General features: G+C 38.0%; 1 protein-coding gene across 3 annotated transcripts in view; it reads right to left on the bottom strand.

The window, feature by feature from the left end:
* Positions 1-5562, bottom strand: part of LOC122795589 (zinc finger protein 239-like) — a 750699-nt gene extending 745137 nt beyond the window's left edge. The window contains exon 1 of one of the 3 annotated variants that reach the window (XM_044063843.1): positions 5454-5562. The gene's annotated coding sequence lies outside the window, so the exon portion shown is untranslated. Of the gene's footprint in view, positions 1-5094; positions 5419-5453 lie in introns of those variants that run through there. The other 2 variants (XM_044063841.1, XM_044063842.1) reach the window with 2 other exon arrangements.
* Between the last annotated feature and the right edge of the window lie 858 nt (positions 5563-6420).

The raw sequence follows: 6420 nt of genomic DNA, 5'->3' as shown, positions 1-6420 counted from the left end.
CCTGGATTGCCTCATTAGAACGTACTATGGACAACCAAATTGCCTAATGGGGTAATACTTCCTCTCTTAGAAAGTCACACAATGGTTGAAATTGGAAGGCTTACTGTCAGGAATTTGCTGCTTGTGGTAAGACTTACTGCTCTCAGTACCCCCTTCTAAATGTCAGTGCATGTATTCAAAACAGCAAGAATCACTTACTTGTTCTTAAAAACATCAGACTCTAGTTATTCAAACAAACCAGTCCTTCTAAGGAATAACACTTTTAATAAACACTAGAATTTATCATCTCAATGTTCAATTAAAAAATTAATTATTCCCCTCAAAAGCAAATTGCTCTTTTGCTATATAAACTTGATTAGAATTCAACTGTGATAAACTGCTGCTACCCTTAAAGGCAATACAACTGCAACAGCTATAAGTTTTGTATGGCACAGCAAGTACCAGATAATTACAACACATCAACTAAGTTATGAACGGTTATTATCCATTACAAATGTATGTGCATCAACTGGCTCAGTGAGACAGAACCTACACTGTAAAAGTTGCAGACTCCAAATCTGACTTCAAACCAGTGACAAGTGGAGTACCACAGGGTTCAGTCCTGGGACCTCTCCTGTTTGGTATCTACTTCTCTGAAGTACAGGCGAACACAAAATGCCTCTGGCTAACGAAGTTCACAGAAGACTGCAAACTAGGAGTCATAGTTGAGAACCCAAATGATGTGGGCATCCTACAGAAGGGCCTCACTGAGACAGATGCCTGGTGTCAGAGGCATGGCCTCAAGCTCAATGCCAAAAAGTGCACTGTCATTCGCTTTGGTAAAAACTCTGTACCCATGAACTACCACATAAATGGCAGTCTACTTAACGCCGAATGTGTGTTAAGAGTCCTTGGGACCCAGGTGAACAGTAGTCTGTCCTCTGATAATCACATTGCCACAGTAGTCAGGAAATCCTTCTATGTGGCACACCTCATCACAAAAGGTTTCTCATCAAAGAAAAAAAAAAAAAAAAAAAGAAGTCATTATTCCCCTGTACGCGGCACTCAGACCCATTATAGAGTACAATGCCCCTTTTGGAATGTACCTCATAAGACATCTGCAGCAGCTGGAAAGGCCACAGAAGTACCTCACAAAGGGGATTACTGGCCTCAAAAACAGATGCCCTACACTGACCATCTCAAAAAAACTCCAGTTTTACTCTGTAGCATATCGCCTACTCCAAGGAAATCATTGCCTAACATATAAAGCTATGTTAAACCCAGAGCTGTTGGACATGCTACACCTAAAGAATCCCAATCCCTCAGAGCTAAACTCTCTAGGGACCTAAACCTTGTCACCACAATAAACACGACATGCTGAAGGGATAGATTCCTATCCCAGAGACTTCCTATACTCTGGAACAAGCTACCCATCTATGTCAAGCATAGTTCCTCATTAGCACTCTTCAAGAAAAATCTTGATGAGTGGATGGGAAATAGGAAATACACCCCTGGGATTACTTCTATGGCTCTGCTCAACAGGGGCACAGGAAATTAACTTTCTTGGGTGGAGTAAGCCAGGAAACCTTGTTGGCCAAGCTTACTTAGGCCCTTGGGCCGATAGCCTAGTACCTACCTATGAACCTATAGTACATGTGCACACTAGTACCTACCTATGAACCTATAGTACATGTGCACACAGTATGTTTCCATGTCAAGTATAAAATGCCCTATAGTACATGTGCACACAGTATGTTTCCATGTCAAGTATAAAATGCATTAAAACTCTGTCCTAGATTACAAATGGTTACTATCCATTACAAATTTGTACATATGTGCATGTGCACACAGCATGTTTACATGACAAGTATAAAATGCATTAAAACTCTGTCCTAGGTCTGGGATCACATGTATGCAGGGAAAACTCTGCTCCGAGCTTTCAATGTCACCTACAAAACACAATGGAAGTCTTGTTATAGGATTATAGATTTTTTTGAGGCTTTCTAGAGTCAGATACTTCACATAAAATACTGTGTTAGTTTCTAGACGAAAAGGAAGCAAATAAGTCCTCAAAAGACAAGTTCTTTTAATTTTGTTAATCTGCTCAAATTACAACTGCCTCCAACTAAGTTTAGGTGAAGGTGATCTTTTATTATGTTTTTACCAATTATCTCTAAATCTATCAAACATGTGCCTGAAGTAACAGCTGCTAAATTCTAGTCTCAATCATTCGTGCATTTTAAGAATACATCCTCATATTTATCTCAAACTGTGTCCAAACTACCCCTAGCTAAAGTAATGCCCTGTTCTCTTTCATTTTAAAAACAGAACGTGGATTCTGTCGTTGGGCTTAGCAAATTATGGTGCCTGTGGCAGCCTGCCTTGTCCAGTATCCAGAAGTATAGCAGTCACAGAAACACCTAAGCCAAATAATCAACCTACTGAGCTCTCTACGTTTGTGTGGGTGTCTGCCTCTCAACCTGCATCACATCAGTTCAGCAGCAGTTGCTGCTGTTCTCAAACCACAAAGCATAATTTAGATATTATGAAATTGCTAGAAAATATGAATGATCTCTCTTATTTTCAAACCTAAAGTGTAAGGAATGTGACAACATTTGAATACAAGTAGCCTTTTTGTTCTTCAATCACTACATACATTTTTAATGCCATTGTCAAAAAAAGTAATTTTACATTTTATCAAGTCCAATGCAAGAATGCTAGCTAAGAAAGTCACAGCCCTCTCATCTTACCCTACAATATTAATTTTGGTTACTTCCATACATAGTTTTGCTGTGGACTCGCACACTGGATTTACTATGGACCCTCTCTCCTAGACACAGCCTCTAACTGAAAGGACATCTATCTATTCTACCAACTGTGCATCCTAGTTTGTGAATGAATAAACAAAGAACTACATAAAAAGCATAACCTGATCTACTATGAAGATTTTTCAGGCCATGTAAATTACCATGATCCGTCAAGACATTTAACTCTGCCAAAAGATGGCAGCCACCCACTGAAGTTAATGAACGATGCCACATTCAATGCAAGTTCAACAAAGTTCAGGGGAGATGTAGGGGCAGAGGGTGTGTGTCTGTGTTTATCTGTTTCTGCAGGAGTATGCCTGGAGTAGGACTGTCTGTCCACTTGGGCAGCCACAGAGAGGTGAGGAAGAGGATCTAGAGTATGGATGCACGTGTGTACATTTGCAATAAGTAAGGGCATAAAACAAATTCAGAAGATAGGGAAGCACCAAGGATATTTTCATTCACCATGACAGGGGATGCATGTGTACTCCCAATTTTTAATAAGGTGATAAAACAGTACTGATCTTTAAGCTTCCATGACTAGGTACAAAAGAGAGTACCAGATAGCAGCAAGAACTGTAAAAGAATGGCAGCAGTACAGGCAGAAGAATGATAGAAAAGTGATAATGTGCCTTTATAAGTAACTAGTCGATTACCAAATTCTAGTAATTCTATGAACGGAGACAAAACTACACTATTACTGCAATGATGCACCGGGGACTTCTACAAAAGCAGTACCCTTATCTTGCGTACATTTAAATTTACATCATGAAAGAGCTATGCAAGTCAAACACACTCAGGACAGAAAAGAGACCACCATCGTTTACCCTCCTGTTACTTTGTTCATCATTGTCACTACTAGTAACCACAAAACTGCTCACTCTCTTCAAACTAAACCACAGACAACACTGGTTTCCACACACAGTACATCAAGTTGCAAACCAATTCATTTTTTAGCTTTACTGCAAAAATGCAGACTTATCCCATTTCATAAATTCTCTAATTTTCATTTTACCCGTGTTACATTTGCTAAATGCTTCCTTGAAATTACCTTATTCATGCATTCTAAAAACCTGAAAGTCTTCCTCACATTTCAGAATGCTTGTACCTTATGCTAGTGTACCACTGAAAGCAGAAACTGTATAGGCTGTTAAAAATGGAGAACAGCACTAGCTAATAAATACTACAGGATCACTGCAGGTTATTGCTCACCTTTCACCATATTCATTCACAAAAGGACCCTACGTTCTTCGACTGCTTCTACCATTTCACAGTTGGACTCTGCCCTGTGCATGCCAGAGCTCTTCACAAATGGTCATTGTTCCCTTCATCCATTTTGCAACCCCCTGCCCTTCATAGCTTAGCTTGGCTCCTCATTTCCTGAAAAATACTCACGCAGCAGTATAACAAGAAGGATAGTGCAGTTTCTACTGGAAATGACAGAATTCAAACTAAAGGTCATTGGATTATTTCAGCTTTTATTCAGCATCACTATAGGATTTCTACTGGAAATGACAGAATTCAAACTAAAGGTCATTGGATTATTTCAGCTTTTATTCAGCATCACTATAGGATTTCTACTGGAAATGACAGAATTCAAACTAAAGGTCATTGGATTATTTCAGCTTTTATTCAGCATCACTATAGGATTCTACATCTAGTTTTCTGGATTTATAACAGTAAACTATTGTTGACACCACAGTAGAACATACTAATCAACTGTTACTACCCACAACAAATGGGGTGCAAAGAGCAAATAACTTCAAAGATTCCTCTCTTTTAGGAGTATCTCAAATGCATGCACTGTAAAGTGCATGTTTAAGCAGTTTGAGGAAATGGATGTAAAATGTGCCTTCCTTACACTGAACTATCCTAATTGCCAAGCACTGTACTTTATTTTATTTACTAAAGCAGAAGAAACCTAGCATTTAGTGTAGAGTAATATAGATGGAATCTACCCAGTAGAATCTAAAATAACCTCTGCCCTATCCTTCCATCTGAGAGAGAGACGCACACTTTGTATTATATAAAATGGACTTGGACACCATTCTATGCTTACTAAGACAATTCAGCTTTTAAACACCATATATACTAAAGCTCTAAGTTCTACCTCACATATCGTCTGTTTCATGCAAAGACTCCATGCACACTATTATTTACTTTAAAAAAAATGATTAGGAATGCATTATTTAGCGAACTGTAACATGTTCCTTCCTAGTCTGATGCTGATGTCTACAAGGCTGTGTACAACAGTGACAAGAAATATGCATTCTTAAAACAAGCATTAGAGCATCATAAAGGCACTTACCCTTTAGGCAACCTGACCTTAACAAAAAGGCACTTTGCTTTAAGCCAAAGACTACAGCAAATCAAGTAATGTTAGAGAAACAGTAGGAGGTCAGTACTGAGATTCAGTCTTACTTTAGAGTGAAAGTAAAGCATAACGATTCAGATTACTAATAAAGCACTTATTAGCACTACAGCTTATGAAAAACACACACAGATCTGAACAAGTCTACAAGCTCATGGAGTGAAACAAGAAGCACTCATTTTCTGTCAAACAGTGTACAATATCAAGCTAAGCACACAAAGACCTTAAAGTTTTAAAAAAGAGCAACAAGCCCATACAAACATCTGTATTCATACTCAAATACAAATAACTCTTACCTAAACAAAGCTCTCTCTTTACTTCCTTTTCATAAAACTGAAAAGGAGCCTTTTGTGTTTCACTATATTTGCTCCCCTAAAACATTCATTTCCTGACAATCAGTGCTCATCCATAACTAGTCCCCTATTCAGCTTTGTTACTTGTCAAACCGTGATTTGATTACAGTCCTTACTTCTGTTAACATATTACAGCAGAAAATGTGTTCCTCATTTATCACTCGACTTAGTGTTCTGTTAGTTTGGCATTGTATAACCAAGGGATTCATCTGTGTAACAAAAATAAACGACTCGTAGATATGATACATGTTTATTTAAAGTCTAGTACAGGTAAATGATGAAAAAATATATATTTTATTTATTGTGTCATGAATTACTGCAGCTCTCACAGCTGCCTGCAGCAGAATAAGTACTCGGTCTTAATTTTATTCTTTTTTTTTTATCTTCTCTACACATTTTCTAAAAGAAGTTTGCAAAAGTGTCAACAAATTACTGAGATTAAAAAATACTTTTTACAAAGAGCAATTTTGCAAGTTTCAGTTCCTGGCCAAGTTACTCCTCCCATCTCCCCCCTTCAATGAGCTAGAGTCTCACATTTCCAGCTTAGCTAGATTCAACTAATTAATAAGCTTTGCATGGCAATAGACTTTAAACAAATCACAGCCTGGTGTACTACTAAAGCTGTTAACTCTTGTCTCTTCACATCGGAATAGCATTTCCCAGGAATTATTGGACTGGAGTTCCACTGTGGCGACCCCTAACCGGGAAAAGCCGAAAGACGTTTTATTTCTTAAAAAAAAAAAAAAAAAACACACACACACATATCAATCCAGAGTTTAGGCCAGTCTATCCATTTCTTAAAATGTGCACAGTAAAATATTCGATTTGCATAACCTGAACTCTGCTATTTAATGCCAAGCTTTAAATAACAATGAAACAGTTCTCATTTTCTCATCCTCTCAGCAACAGA

This window comes from Protopterus annectens, chromosome 2.part2 (assembly GCF_019279795.1).
Source record: "Protopterus annectens isolate FY-2018-M chromosome 2.part2, PAN1.0, whole genome shotgun sequence".
Lineage (NCBI taxonomy): Eukaryota > Metazoa > Chordata > Ceratodontiformes > Protopteridae > Protopterus > Protopterus annectens.
This window is presented reverse-complemented; position numbering and strand designations above follow the sequence as displayed.